General features: G+C 37.9%; 1 protein-coding gene across 32 annotated transcripts in view; it reads right to left on the bottom strand.

Annotated features, from left to right (window-relative positions):
* SIPA1L1 (signal induced proliferation associated 1 like 1) overlaps positions 1 to 15,027 on the bottom strand; it is a 385,985-nt gene that overhangs the window by 224,621 nt on the left and 146,337 nt on the right. The gene's annotated exons all lie outside the window — the stretch shown is intronic.

Below are 15,027 nucleotides of genomic sequence, written 5' to 3'. Positions count from 1 at the left end.
GCAGTAGAATTCCATACTTTCAGGATTTTATCAACTGTCTTCTATAAAATGTAGACAGTCAACATTTTCTTCCTTTTTTTTACTTGCTAATTTGTTTTTATTCTTTTTTAAAAAAACATTTTCTGATTATTTAATATAAGCAATGCATTATGTTAGAAGAAATAAACATTTCCTGCCCTCGAGAAAATTAGAATATACAGTAGAAAGAAATATAAATAACTTTAACATATGGCAGAATATGGTAAGTGCTAGAGGAATTTTATGAGAACACAAAGATGATAAAATTATATTAACCAAGAAGTATATTAGACCATAACTAGATCTGCATTATTCCAAGTGAAAAATATTCTCTCTGGACTAACAGGATCACCAGTAATAAGACTTTATCAACACCTCATTTTAGTTTTCTGTAACATTTTTTAAACATTGACAGGTTTTCATATTTAATAAACCCACTCCAGTTTATTCCTAACCTAACAGCCAAGAAATTTTCTTTCTGACCCTTTAAAATATTCAGACTACACAATAATCCTTATAATAGTACAATATTGTGATTTGTAAGAAATAAGAGTATATATTTGGTCACTCAGATAACCAAATATATATTTCTGATATATTTTTGGTCTTTTTCCAAGGTTCTTGGTTCACAGCTCCCAAATCTTTGGAGTTTCCTACTGGATGAGAGCTTAAAGGTGTCTCTTACATTATGTTCATGAGGTGTCTTTTGTAATGCAATGAAGGATGGGGGCTGGTAGCCAATGGAGCCAACCAAGTAGAGGACTGGAACTTTCAGTCCCACCCCACAACTTCCAGGGAGGGAGATGGGCAAGAGAATGGCCAATGGCTATCAAGCATGCCTATAATGAAACCTCCATAAAAATCCAGAAGGATGGGGTTTGGGGAGCTTCTGGTTGGTGAACACATGGAGCCTTGGGGACAGTGGCATGACTGGAGGCCTGGAAGCTCCACGCCCTGTCCCCATACCTCCCCCCGAGGCATCTCTTCATCTGGCTGTCAATTAGTATCCTTTAATGTTCTTTGTAATAAATGGGTAATCTAGTTAGTAAAGGGGTTTCCTGAGTTCTGTGTGCCACTATAGCAAATTAATCAAACCCAGTCTACCTAGTCTGGGTATAGAGATATCAGAATGAGGTTGAACTGTAAGACACCCAGCTCATGTCCACAGAATTGCTTAGTGGTGTGGGGAACTACTCCCCTCCCAGTGGAATTAGGTCCAGGAACCCAAAGAAATAGTAAAACCAAAATAGCCAAATAAAAGCATCAGTCCTTGGACACCTGGGTGGCTCACTCGGTTGAGTGTCAGCCTTCGGCTCAGGTCATGATCCCAGGGTCCTGGGATGGAGCCCCGCATCGGGCTCCCTGCTCCGCGGGGAGCCTGCTTCTCCCTCTGCCTCTGCCTCTACCTGCCTGCCTGCCACTCTCCCTACTTATGTTCTCTCTCTGATAAATAAATAAATAAAAATCTTTTAAAAAAAAAAAAACATCAGTCCTTGAAGGAAAAAAAGTTTTTAAGAACAAATTATGGCTAACACGAATGAATTCTAATTACCATTTCCCTGTCAGAATGCAATATGCAGATGGAAAAAAAAGGGTAAATGGATTTTTTAAAGTAAACCTTTATAAAAATTGAAATATATATATAAGTATACAAGTGTACACCTTTCAGAATTTTCACAAAGTGAACCCACCTATGTAACTACTATTCAATCAAGAAAGAGCATTGCTAACACCTCAGAGGCCACCCTCATAGGTCATTAGTAACATCCAAAGCCAGCAACCATTATGACTTCTAGCACCTCAGACTGGTTCTACCTGCTTATGAACCAGTTACTTTATGTTTCAAGGAAAGTACAAGGTTGGCAAGCAATTTATATAAATAAGGTCATAGGGTATACTGTCTTTTTTCACACAACCCGGTGAAGTTCATCTATGTTGTAACAGGAAGCATTGGTACTATTAGATGAACATACCACAGAGTGTTTCCCCATTTACTACTGAGAACATTTTCATTTTTTCTAGTTTGGCATTAGTATAAATAATGCTATGAATATTTTTAAACATATTCTTTGGGGCACACAGGTGTGAGTTTCTGTTGGTTCTGCCAGACCAAAGATTGTACTGATATTCCCACTAGAAGTGTGTGTGCATTCCACTTGCTCTACACTTGGAATTATCAGGCTTTTCCATTTGTTATACTTGTGAGAATATAATATTACATCATTATGGTTTTAATTTTCATTTCTTTCTGATTTTGAGAACCTCTTAAAAGGCCTATTGCCAAGTTAGTATCTTCTTTTGTGAACTAACTATTCAAGTCTTCTATCTTTGGCCGGGGGAAGGTAAGACAGAATGGACGGCTTGACTTTCATTGGTTTATAGTTCCTTATACATTCTGTGTATGAGTCTTCTGTTGGAGATGCATATATATCTCCAATATAGTAAATATATATATATCTCTCAAATATCTTCCCCCACTGTGTGGCTTCCTTTTCCGTTCTCTTAAGAATTTTTTTTGATGAAGAGAAATCTTTAATTTTAATGTAGTTCAATTTATCAATTTATTCCTTTATAGTTAATCTCAATGGAATTGTAAAATGTGAAAACATTCAGACTTTCAATTAACATACTGGCATGTTCCTAACATAAAGTTAATCACTTTAAACAAGTTTATATAAAGATTTTAATTTCTAACAAACTAAGTGTAGATAATTGTTCAGTAAAACAAAACAAAACAAAACAAAACTCTTCTGGGTCATTCTACTGCGAAGTGATTCCTGAAAGAAGGAACCGTCCCTCTGCCTTCTGGTGGAGCACATCCATATTAATGATCTCCACCCTAGTCAGGAACATTTATTTTAAATGTCTACTCTCATTCAAACAATTTGGAACAGTGGTTCTTAAAGATAAGTTTTACTTGACTATCATGAAGGAATTTGGGGATTGAAGTAAATGCGATAAAAAGGGCCCCCTCAATAAATAACACTGCTGAATATCTCAAAACTGAAATTAGTATGCTGATCATCAACAACCTTTTTCTTGTGCTTTTGCTTAGATAATTTCTGTTAACATAAAGGAATTACTATCTTACTTCACATCTGAGAACCAAAAATAACCAAGGAAAATAAAGCTGGTAGACTGATAATTTAAGACATGATATCTGCATAACAAATTATCATATTATGATATAATTATACATCCTCTGAACAAGAACTTGCTTGACAGTATGAGGCATGCAAAGCAACAAAGTACTTCGGAGACTTAGGTAAGAATCTGATCAAGAACACACAGGCAGACATTGTGCTTATAAAAAGTACATATATAGGAACGGTTTCCTTGTCTAGTTTTATAATTTATGTATTAAACCACCAAGCCACTCATCCAGTTTATTTATAACAAATGCATCAAAATGACATGATGAATATGATGAATATGAGAAAAGAATCAACCCTGCAGATTTAAAAATGTCACTTATGCAACAATGACTTGGAGAACACACTTTTTCTTGTCACTTTTTAGTTAAGTTTACATTGTTGTTAATAATGCATAAAGACTCTCTCACTTGAAGAAGTCAAAGAGCTTACAAGTATCCTAACTAAAAAAAACACTAAACTGAACTGAACTCAACTAAAAGAAATACTTCATCCTGTCCTGGCTAATCACGAAGAGCAAAACCTAAATCAGGAAGGCTCCAGAAGACAAACTACTCACCCCACAATGGGCAAGAAAAAAGAAAGAAGCAAAAGACGTGGTAGAGAAATTACACTGAAAAACAAAACTATTAAAATGAATCCAAGGTTGCTCAGCAGCACCCGCATTATGTCTGAAAAACAGCAGAATGTTTTGCAAGTTATATTGTTTATTCAGTGCTGAGTGCATATGAATTCACATCCACAGACCCCTCCTATCCATTTCATGGCCCCAGCACTAAAACAGATGTTACCTAGTTACTTTAACTTGGAGAAGAGGAGCTCCTGTGGCATTTAGAGAGGCACTTTACTATTCTTTTTCAAATACAATTCTAACAGGTTTATTCATGATCATTTCATAAAAGCCATAAACCAGAAAGGGAATGGGAAATGGGACTGCTACCAGAATCAGGCACACAAAGGGCAGAAAAGTAAAGCCTAAAAGAGACAGAAGCAGCCTTAACACCACACAGCAGTGCCTGAAAGCTTACTGGTAATTCCAAACCCATATAATAATGATAGGCCATAATAATGACCTCTGTTATCAAGAAGAGATTATATTCAGTGTACTTAAAATAATTTTTCTCAGAAATGGTTAATAGAGAAAATTTAAAGCATCATTCGCCATCAGGAAATGCTAGTTGAAACTATGATGAAGGACTGCTACACACCTATGAGAATGGCTGAAATAAAGAATACTGGCACACCATGTGGTAGCGAGGATGGGAAGCAAGTGGAACACTCAAACATCGCTGGTGGAAATGCAAAATGATACAATCACTCTTGAAAATGGTTTGACAGTTTCTTATGAAGTTAAATATACACTTGGCCTACGACCCAGAAATTACACACCTGGGTATCTACCTAAGAGAAATGAAAACTTATATTTACAGAAAAACCTGAACACAAATATTCAATTACCCAAACTGGAAACAGCCCAAGTGTCCTTCAGTGGGTGAATGTATAAGCAAACTGGGTCATCCACACAACGGAATACTAAGCAATAAACGGGAACAAACTACAGATATACACAACACCTCAGATGAATCTTGAAGGCATGCTAAATGAAGCAAGCCAGTCTCAAAGGGTTAAACACTGTACAACTCTATTTATATGATGATCCGATTCATGAGGTGAAATGATGTCTTCAAAAAGACAAAACTATAGGAATGGAGCATAGATCAATAATTGCTAGGGGATGTGCGTGGGAAGAGAGGGAACTATGAAGGGATAGCATGAGAGGGCTGGGGGTGGGGTGGGTTAGGAAACTGTTCTGCATCCTGACTGTGGTAGAAGTTACAGGAATCTAAATAGGTGTTAACTTTTACAGAACTGTACACAGGTATGATAGTTTACAACTGTGTGCTACTTGTAAGAGGGTTCTCCTTTTACTTTAAGGGGGCATCACTATCATGGATATAAACACAATGTGGCAGGTTTGACAAAATGTATAATAGGATCACACAGTAACATTCTCATATTGATTGACACATGACTGATTCTGATCACCTTCAAAGACAGAAAAACATATACCAGAAACAGTAACCGTAAGAGAGCGAGAGCAGCCATACTGTTATCAAACACTGTGGACTTTAAGACAAAAACGGGAGAATAGTTTAAAACAATAAAACAATAAAAGTGTTATGAAATCAGGGAAATATAATAATTATAAATGTTTGTGTAATCTAACAACAGAGCCCCAAAACAAATGAAAGGAAAAGACAATTCAACAGTTAACTGGAGACCTCAACATTCGACTCGAAATGACTGCAACTACACAAAAAATCAGCAAGGATAGGAACACCTAAACAGCACTAATAACCATACTGACCTAACTGACATCTATAAAGTACTCCACCTGACAACAGATTACACATTCTTTTCAAGGCTCAAGATTAGACCATTTGTTATGTCACACATTTAATTATTGAAATAATACACAATATGGAACTCCAAGAATTAAATAAACAACCAAAAGAAATTTAGGAATCTCCAAATACTCGGAAATTAAACAATAATTCTAAATAATGGGTCAAAGAAAAAAACTATAAGCAAAACTAAGAAATATTTTGAATTGAATGAAAACAAAAAAACCCAACATGTTAAAATTTATAGGATGTAGCTAAAATAGTTCTCAGAATTTTATAGCCGTTAGGAAACAAGAAACATCTCAATTCATTTCCACTTTAAGAAACTAGATAAAGAGTAAACTAAATCCAAAGCAAGCAAATGGGAGAGAATTAGAGTTTAGAGCAAAAATCAATGAAAATGAAAAGAGAAAAACAACAGGGAAAAAACAATGAAACCAACTTTGGTTCTTTTAATTTAAAAAGGTCAATGAAGTTGACAAAACTTTTAGACTGACCAAGAAAAAAAGAAAAAGACACCAATTACCAAAATCAGGAATGAAAGAGGAGGCATCACTATGGACCCTACAGAATAATTATGAAAAAGTGTATGCCACCCAATTAGACAATTTAGATGAAATGGACAAATTCCTAGAAAGACATAAATTAACAAAACTGATTCATGAAAAAGCAGGAAATCTGAATAGACTTAAAACAAGAAATTAAACAGGCAAATTAAAAATCTTGTCACAAAGAAAATCCCAGGCCCAGATGGCTTCCCTGCTGAATTCTACCACATATTTATAAAGAATAATGCCAATTCTTCACAAACTCTTCCAGGAAATAGACAGAGCACACTTCTGAACTCATTCTATGAATTCAATACTATCCTGATACTAAAGCAATGAAAAGAAATTACAAAAAAGGAAAATAAATCAATATCCCTCATGAATATTATACACAAAAAACTCTGAATGAGTAAACCATATCCAGCAACAATAAAAAGGATTAGATACTATCACCAAATAGGATTCACCCCAGGAACACACGTTAGTTTTAACATTTGAAAATCAATAACACAATATCTGAAAATTAATTTAATACAGTATATTAATATAGTAAAGAAAAGGTAAGATCATATCAATATATAGAAAAATTCAACACCCATTCATGATTAAAAAAAAAAAAAAAAGCCCTCAGCAAACTAGAAATAGAAGGGAACATCCTCAATCTGATAAAGGGTATTTGCACAAAACCTACAGGTAATATCATCCTTAATGGTAAAAGACTGAAAGCTTTCCCCCAGCATCAGGAACAAGATAAGGATGTCCATTTTTCACTGAATGTTCGACTGGAGGTTCTAGCTAGCACAGTACAGCAAAAAAACACAAGCAAAAACGTTAAAGGTATACCCATTAGAAAGGAAGACCTGAAACCAATACCTTTCAAAGCCTCAATTTTCTAGATTTCCAATACTCCCACCTCACACACACCACCCAATGAGACAACTCATGTTTAAAAACGAGAGCCAATGTGCCATTTGTGTGGTAAATATTAAACCATGGATTCATTTCCCTTAGCCTGTCTTGTCAACATTATCAGTGATCAGGAGTACAGAAGTTCTTCAGTGAAATTAACAAACACAAACAGCACACTGAATACATCAACTTAAAGACTAACAAAAGAATATATGTGTTGAACCAAAACTTACTCATCTTAAACTGTCTGATATATTCTCCAAGTGTAGATAGATTTTCTTAATCCATTTGAATAAAATTATATGGGCTTTATAACATCCGCTTCACTTCTGACATAACAGGCATAACTCTTATTCCACTGTTTGTTACACAGGAAGCAATAATTCCAGTTTCCAGTATGAGCTCCAGTTATACATTTTGATGAGGGTTACTTTCACAGTGACTCTTATAACAAAATGCTCCCCTTCATTTGTCAATACTATGTCCTTGGAGAGAAATAATGACAGTGTCCTCAGTCACACTGGTCAATCAATTTAATTATTTCACTAGTCTCTAGTCCCATGCAAAAAAAAACGCCAACTGTATTGTTCACAACACAGCACCGGAACAGTACCTGAGACCTACCCACTGACACCACTGACTGTTTTTGAAGGGAGGGCTGGAAGGGCAGCCATCATCGATGTGCTCCTCTGATGAGAACTGAGTTGGATATTAGGGAACAGTACAGAAGGAAGAGGGATCCCAGACCTTGCCTTCCAGGGCAACAAAAAAGGAGATAATTGTATGAAAATGCTATTCACTTCCCTCAAAGAGAAAAGGAAGAAATTTATCTCAAACTCTACAACTAAAGTCACTTACAAACCCACTTATAGTGCAAATAACCACCTTGGTGAATGAAGCTTAGTAACCAAAGGCAGAGGAAAAGCACACTTGAGCATTCACCCACAATTCCTGACCACAAGAGCAAAGACTGAATTGGTTCCTCAAATGCTTCTTTCACACTTGAACTTCTACATCATTAAAGAGTGAATGCACAAGTCTGGTCCTGTCACCCAGTCTACAAGTCTGAACCAGAGAACAAAAATCATTTATACTCAGAGTTTATATAAACATGATCTATCCGAGAACAAAACTGCTATCTGCCCCACTGGATGTTCACACTATTAAATGGTTTTATCTGCCAAGCTGTTTAAAAGTCAAAGATCTATTCTAAAAAAAAAAAAAAAAAAAGGAACCTTGATTACATACTGACAGTGCAACCTGAAATCCCACCTCTTGTTTTTTCCTCTTTTTTTCTTAATAAAGCAGCAAGTTGATCCGTTAATATTGTTGGAAAAAACACGGTTATACTGAGATTTAAAACTTCTGAACTAATACCACTACCACATTCCAATATTCTGGCATGCCTGACCTCCCCCTTAAAACTCCAAGCAATCCACACTGGCTCCTGACTGCCAAGTCCTTCTTGTAGCTATGCCATCAGGCGGCTAGCACCAAAAACTAAGCTAATATACCTTCTTTGCATTTCAGCTCTGGTACTAGCCAATATTCCCCCAAGTATGCAGACAGAGACCTTGTTGTCAAGGACAAGAGTCTGTGCCAACCTGGCTGCCATGGCCCCTCACCATTAGACGGGTCTACTTATAGTCGGACCACCGGGTGACAGAGAAGATGCTGACAGACTTAGATGAGCAGGAAACAGAAGAACATTCTTCTCAGGCCATCAGTTGGTCAATTCAGAAATCTTTACTAAGCACTTTCTGTGTGTCAAACTCTGCTCAAAGTTATGGGCACAGAGCAGGGAAAAAGACCAAACCACAGGACCTCAAGGAGCCTATGCTCTACTGGGGGAACTAAAGCTCATCCAAAATGCAAAAACTAAAAAGTCCAGCTCTAATCTGGGAAAGAAAAAAAAAAAATGCAGTCAACCCAGAGTAACATCACTAACAGATGCAAACTGACTTCCCTGCCTCTTCACTCGCTACTTTCGAATACATTCTGTACACTGCAACCCTTTATAAAAACACAATACACCCTGGCCTAAAGCCATTCAGTGGCTTCTCATTAACACTGGGGATAAAATTAAAAATCCTTGATGCGGTCTAAAAGCCCCTGCATGATAACCCAGCAAATCTTTCCAACTGGAAGGCGAGACCCATCTCCCCAATTACTATGCTCTGGCCACACTAACTTTAAGCTTGTCAAATACACTCAGCTTTCTTGTCAGGGGTGGGGGTTCGTCTGAAACATTTTCCTACTTCCCAAGTCCCAGTCTGGGTAACTCCCACTCATCTTTGTCAGGAGTACTTTCTCCCTCCAATCCCCTATCTTCTTCCTCACCTTTAACCTATACACACCCTGAACTAAATCAGGGAATCAGGTACATCCTCATATTTCCAAATAATTGGCTTTCGTGTACAATCTGCTAAAAATGTAGCCTGCACACCCCCACCTCTTGCTTTGTGTGTGTGTGTGTGTGTGTGTGTGTGTGTGTGTGTGTAATAAACCATCAGGCTGCTCCTTCATACGACTGGAAGACAGAGTTCCATTGTTTCTAGAGCACTTATTACAGTTTCCACGTATGTACTGAATTGTGTGACCACACTACTTGTTCACGTCTCTTCCACTAAGGAATAAATTTGTTGAAGACAGGTACGATGTCAAGTGTGGAAATACAATGTCCCCAGGGCCCAGGATGATTCCTGGCACACAGGAGAGACTCAAGGGAAAACCATGAATGAATGATGATCACCAGCAATGGAAACAACTGTAATTTAAACTGCAGAGAACTGCGCCTTGAGATAGCTCTGCTTCTAAGAGCCATACTTAGTTTTGCTTGAATTTTCTGTTACAATAAAGGGCTTACTGGGGAAAACAAACCCCGGACTGATTAGAGACTGCTGGCACTTCCTTTGCAATCAGTTAGAAATGTACCTAATATGTGGATTTGGTTTCTTTTTGTTTTTAAATGTGGATACCCTATTTGAAAGGATGACTCTGAGGATCAAAAAGGTGTTAATTACTTAAGCACTCAGCAAGCTACAGAGCAGTATAAAAAATTCAGATATTATAAATATTATTTTTAAGGTAAAGGAACAAACCTTCCATTATCAGGAACAGGAATCTTCATTCTTATTAAGTTCTTTATAATATAGCTACTTAATACCTAGGGCTGCCTTTTTTGAAGGAAATTCTACTTTTTACAGCTTCAGCTTTTATATTATGATGAAAAATGACTACTGCAAGTATTTTGCTTTTATCCAAATAGGTATACAACAAAGAAAAAAAATGTGTATATACTTCCACAAATGTTTCAAACCATGTCAGTGTATGACATTTCTATCCTAGTAGTATGACAGGGTAATCATGGGAGATTTCCAAACATTACCTGTGCAATGCACAGTAGACCTCTGTTGGAAACACATCAATTATTGTAACATGAAACACACACACACATACATAGAGTATGTACAATATACTCTGACTTCTTAAAAACAAAAAGCAAGCTTCTTAAAAGACATTTCTTTTGATGTAAAAAATTACTTTACAGACAAAGAAGGATCACAATATGTAATTCTGTGTTGCTAAATGTACCAAAGAGACTCAATATTAAACACTCTGTTTAAAAGTGTAAAAGCCTCAAAGAAGCTTATATAAAGATGTTAGTAAAGATGATAACCATTAAGACTATAAGAAAAGTGGTGTCCAGAAATGAAGACAGATTTTACTGGGTAGAAAGAAATGTCTGTTATACCTTTTTAAATCATGAAGGGGGGAAAAAAAAACTGTCCTTAAGGGTTACTTTTAAATGAAGTCTAAATAATTCAAGTATCTAGAACTTTAAGCTTACCATTTTGTTTCAATCTGGGACAAAATTTTAGGCAGTAATTCATACAACCATGCAAGCTCAATATATGCTTGCTTCCTGATAATTAAAAGGCTGGTTATAAACTTCTTCATACCCTCAACCTTACCCCATTAACTTTTCTGTTGAACACACCTTATGTAAACCTTAGACTTGGGTGTGCTAAATGAGACGTGAAAGAATGACTCCATATTTTGATGACTGATTAATGAACGTTAACTTACATCACTTGATAAACTTTGAGCTACAAACAAAAGAAGCTATCGTATTATTACCTTAAAATTAACCTGCTAGATTTTCTATGTTCTCCAGCCTGGCCTAGTCAATAAAACATCCAATAAAATGTACAGAAATAAGATTCTATTCTATGATGCATAGTCTCTCATCTTGCCATGAATTTACTGGAAAAAACGGATGTATGGCATGAAGACAGGGGTCCCAAGTTACAAAGACACTGGATTCATCTAGCCTAACTGTGTACTGGCTTTCAGAGTCTAAAACAGAGCTGTGGGAATTACAAGAAATACCCTATCAGATCCTCAAGCCCTAAATGTACCAGAGGTCAGCTTTCTAAAGGCAGTGCCTATTTTTAAACTAATATAAGTTGCGTTCTAAATTTGACCTGCATTTAAATTATCATCTGCTGAGGAATGTCCAGCTGGACTCATACACAGTTCAAGTTGCTCGAGGGAGGTCCAAACAAAGTTCATTTTATACGCAACAGAAAAAGCCTTCTCTTAGCAACTGGCATCATCCACAAAGGAAGAGCGGCAGCTGTGAAGAGAGAGCCATCCTGCAGCTGAGGGTCCCTGGGGTTTACTTCTTCACATAACTAATAAAAGCAGGCCATTCTTCATATTTAGAGAGTTTGGGGAAACCAATTTCCGATTGCTCAGCACAACAGAATGAAGTATTAGAGCATATTTTCAATGGCGCGCAGAGTACATGAATATCGTCCCAAAGAAGAAGCCAACAAAAACCTATTTTTAAGGTTCCTCACAGAACATTTCTTTTTAGAAAGTACAAGTTCACAGGGCCATAATGACGAAAATAGTCTCACTGACAATAAAGACAGTTTTCTGTTGCTTTTATGTTCACAAACTGAAAGATAAAAGAAAACCATCAATATCCTTTCATAACATCAGTTAAATAATTACAGCACCAATTGATGATAATTTTGGAAGTTGTTATCCTCAATTCTGAGGAAGTCTCAAAGTACTTAGAACTTCCACAATTTTTTTAAAAGCTCTATTTCAAGGATATCACAGTAGTGTAAGATTGGCACTAGCATATTCTATCACTTAGGAAACCACACCCTATCAAACTTAGTATCCACATGAGGAAAACTGCCCCAGGACAGAGGTGAAAAAATAAGACATATAAATCTCTGAAACATCAGTAACAGACTGCAAATTGTCCATAAATATAAAAATGTCTGTAAATATAAAACTACATAAATGATCTATTTCTGTAAACTAAACTAACCATAATTCAGTAAAATCCATAAAGAAACTATTACAAATCAAGAATAAAAGTAAAATACCGGACATGGCCATATGTACATGTCACACATAAAATCTGTCTCTTCTCATTAGCCTACAACCAGGCTGCCATGCCCAAAGATAAGCCAACTTTGCGATTCAGAGGGCAGGGCAAATCCAAATATTTCATTTTCTAGGTATCTGAAAGACCAATCTGATTTTAAGATTAAAAAACTACAGACCATGAAAAGTAAATGCTTAGGATCTGCACCAAAGGCCCTGATTTGGCCAGGCCTGACTCATTTATTCACCCAAAGAACATTTCTTGAGCTGCCACATGGCTGACAGCTGCTCGTTACTACCCAAACCCACTCTCCTCTTGTTCCTAACAGAACCCCCGCTGATCGGAGAAGCAAGGCGTCTAACTAAAGGACCACCTTTGAGAGCCTCCTTTGCAGCCAGGTGAGTGCACATGACTCAGTTCTGGCCAATGAGAAACAGGCATATGTGTTTTGAGAAAATTAAGCAAAGACAGGTTGCCTAAAGGGAGCTGACTCTGTTCAGAATTTCACCCTTTCTTTCCCTCTTCCTCCTCCTAGAGTGTGAATGTGATGCTTCCAGGAGCTATCTTCTATCAAGCAATCACCTTAAGGACGATCGCCAAGAACGTGAAGACAAGGTCAAAGCAGCGTGTTTTTCATTGTTTGCTGCAAGCAGGGCAGGAGTGGTCAAAGATCCTGACCCTACAGCGGCCATCGTCACCTCTGGTGCTGCTTTTGCCTCATTCTGCCAGCAACAGCCTGGTGTCTAGTACTTGTGAACATAAACAGGCTTATAAAATCTCGGAAAGAACAGGGCTTAGGGAACAATACAGTACTTACCTGCCACATAAGAACTTAATGTTCTTAAAGAGGAAAAAAGAAAAAAATGTAAGACTCACAAGTCCCTTCTCTGTTCATACCTTTAATCCTTCACTTAAGCACGTATACACTAAAGACTGTGTGTGTGTGTGTGTGTGTGTGTGTGTGTGTGTGTCCCCATTATCTTAAAAGAATTTAAAGGCAAGGACTACCTTTACTTTTGCAGCTCTAGAACCCAGCACAAGGCAGATACTCAATAAGTGAAGCAAATGAATCCAGACCTGCTAAACTCAGGAGTCTTCCAATGACAGAGAATTCTGTTTCAGAACTATGCCATGGTATCTGCAAGAGGGCCAGCTCATTCACCAAGACAAAGAGCGGTGGGGAAGCTGGCTCCCTGCCCAGCTCAGGTGCACCTCCCAGATGCAGGGATCCCACTCCCGCATGTTTCCGTGGCTGACTGGGATGAAAGCGGACGCTGGAGAGCTCCTGTCTTCCTTTCCCCTGTCCCTCACTCACACTCACTCACTCATGACCTTCACTGAGCACCTACTATCCACCACACACTGTACAGGGTGCCAGGAATAACTAGCAAACTGAATATGGCAACCCTCCTGAAGGAATATGTCATCCAGAAAAGCAGGAGGAAAGCACAGAAGCGATTACAATACAATGTGAAAAATGGATCTACACAATGTGTGCTTCCTGAGGGGGGCAGGGCACCATTCGGAGCGCCCTACGGACTACCTCATGTACTCCACACTATCACTGTTGGAGTTCCCCTCTGTGACATGGGCAGCAGAGACCCAGAGAACACTCATCAGGAGCACCTAAGCCACCGCACCAGTCAGGAGGTCATGGGGCGCAGAGGGTAGGGGGCAGGTAGGAGGAAAAGCTAAGCAGTGAAGTGCAGCCTGAAGGATGAAGAGAATGTTCCCGGGTTGAAAGGTATAAGCAGAACTTTTCATGCAGACAATTTACCAAGCAGAAAACTCCAGAGCTAAGAAAGACCTCAGGACCTTTGGAGGAGCATGGCCGACTTTGGTACCGGATTGTGAAGACAGACACCCAAAATAGTTTTTACCACCCGATGGACGGAGCTGTCACACATTACATCTAAAAAAGGGGCTCGGTGAGAAAGACCTCACGATTTTTCACAGATATTTCTAAAACATGTGCCTTTAGGAGAAGCATGAAAGTATGTTTTATTCTGAGGCATGTAATAATATCAATCCTGCTCTATTTTTAAGTCCAGATTATTAATATTTATAATTTTAAAAAGATTACTTATTTGAGAGAAATAAAAGAACATTTTACAAAAAAGCACAGCAGTGGACTGAGAAAAAAAAAAAAACCTTCCTAAAACTGAAATATTTCCTTAAAATATCCTTACATAATACAGTTCCCTTTAAACTCTGAAAAGATGGTTAGGCAGATTCATGACTTAAAAAATAAACTTCATATTTGGTGGCAGAGTCAACTCTTTCAAACCTAATGTCCACCGCCCTCCCCTTCTTCTTTAGTCACAGAAATCTGACTTTATTTAGGCTGGCAATGTGCCCACCTAAACACCACAGTTGAGCCTCCCTTGAAGACAGTGGTCGCCAAGGAGTTTCAAGAAGTCAGTGGGTGGAGATTCCAGAAAGTTCCTTTTGCCACTTTTCCCCTCCTCCTGCAGATAGCTTGGCTAGAGCTCCAGCAGTGTCCCGTGGTTTTGTGGATGATGGCCTTATGCTGCTTAGGATGCCAGAGCAGCCTAAGTCCCTCCCTGATGACTTGGTAGAATCAC

The sequence above is a fragment of the Phoca vitulina genome, unplaced genomic scaffold, assembly GCF_004348235.1.
Source record: "Phoca vitulina isolate PV1807 unplaced genomic scaffold, GSC_HSeal_1.0 scaffold7, whole genome shotgun sequence".
NCBI classification, from domain to species: domain Eukaryota; kingdom Metazoa; phylum Chordata; class Mammalia; order Carnivora; family Phocidae; genus Phoca; species Phoca vitulina.
This window is presented reverse-complemented; position numbering and strand designations above follow the sequence as displayed.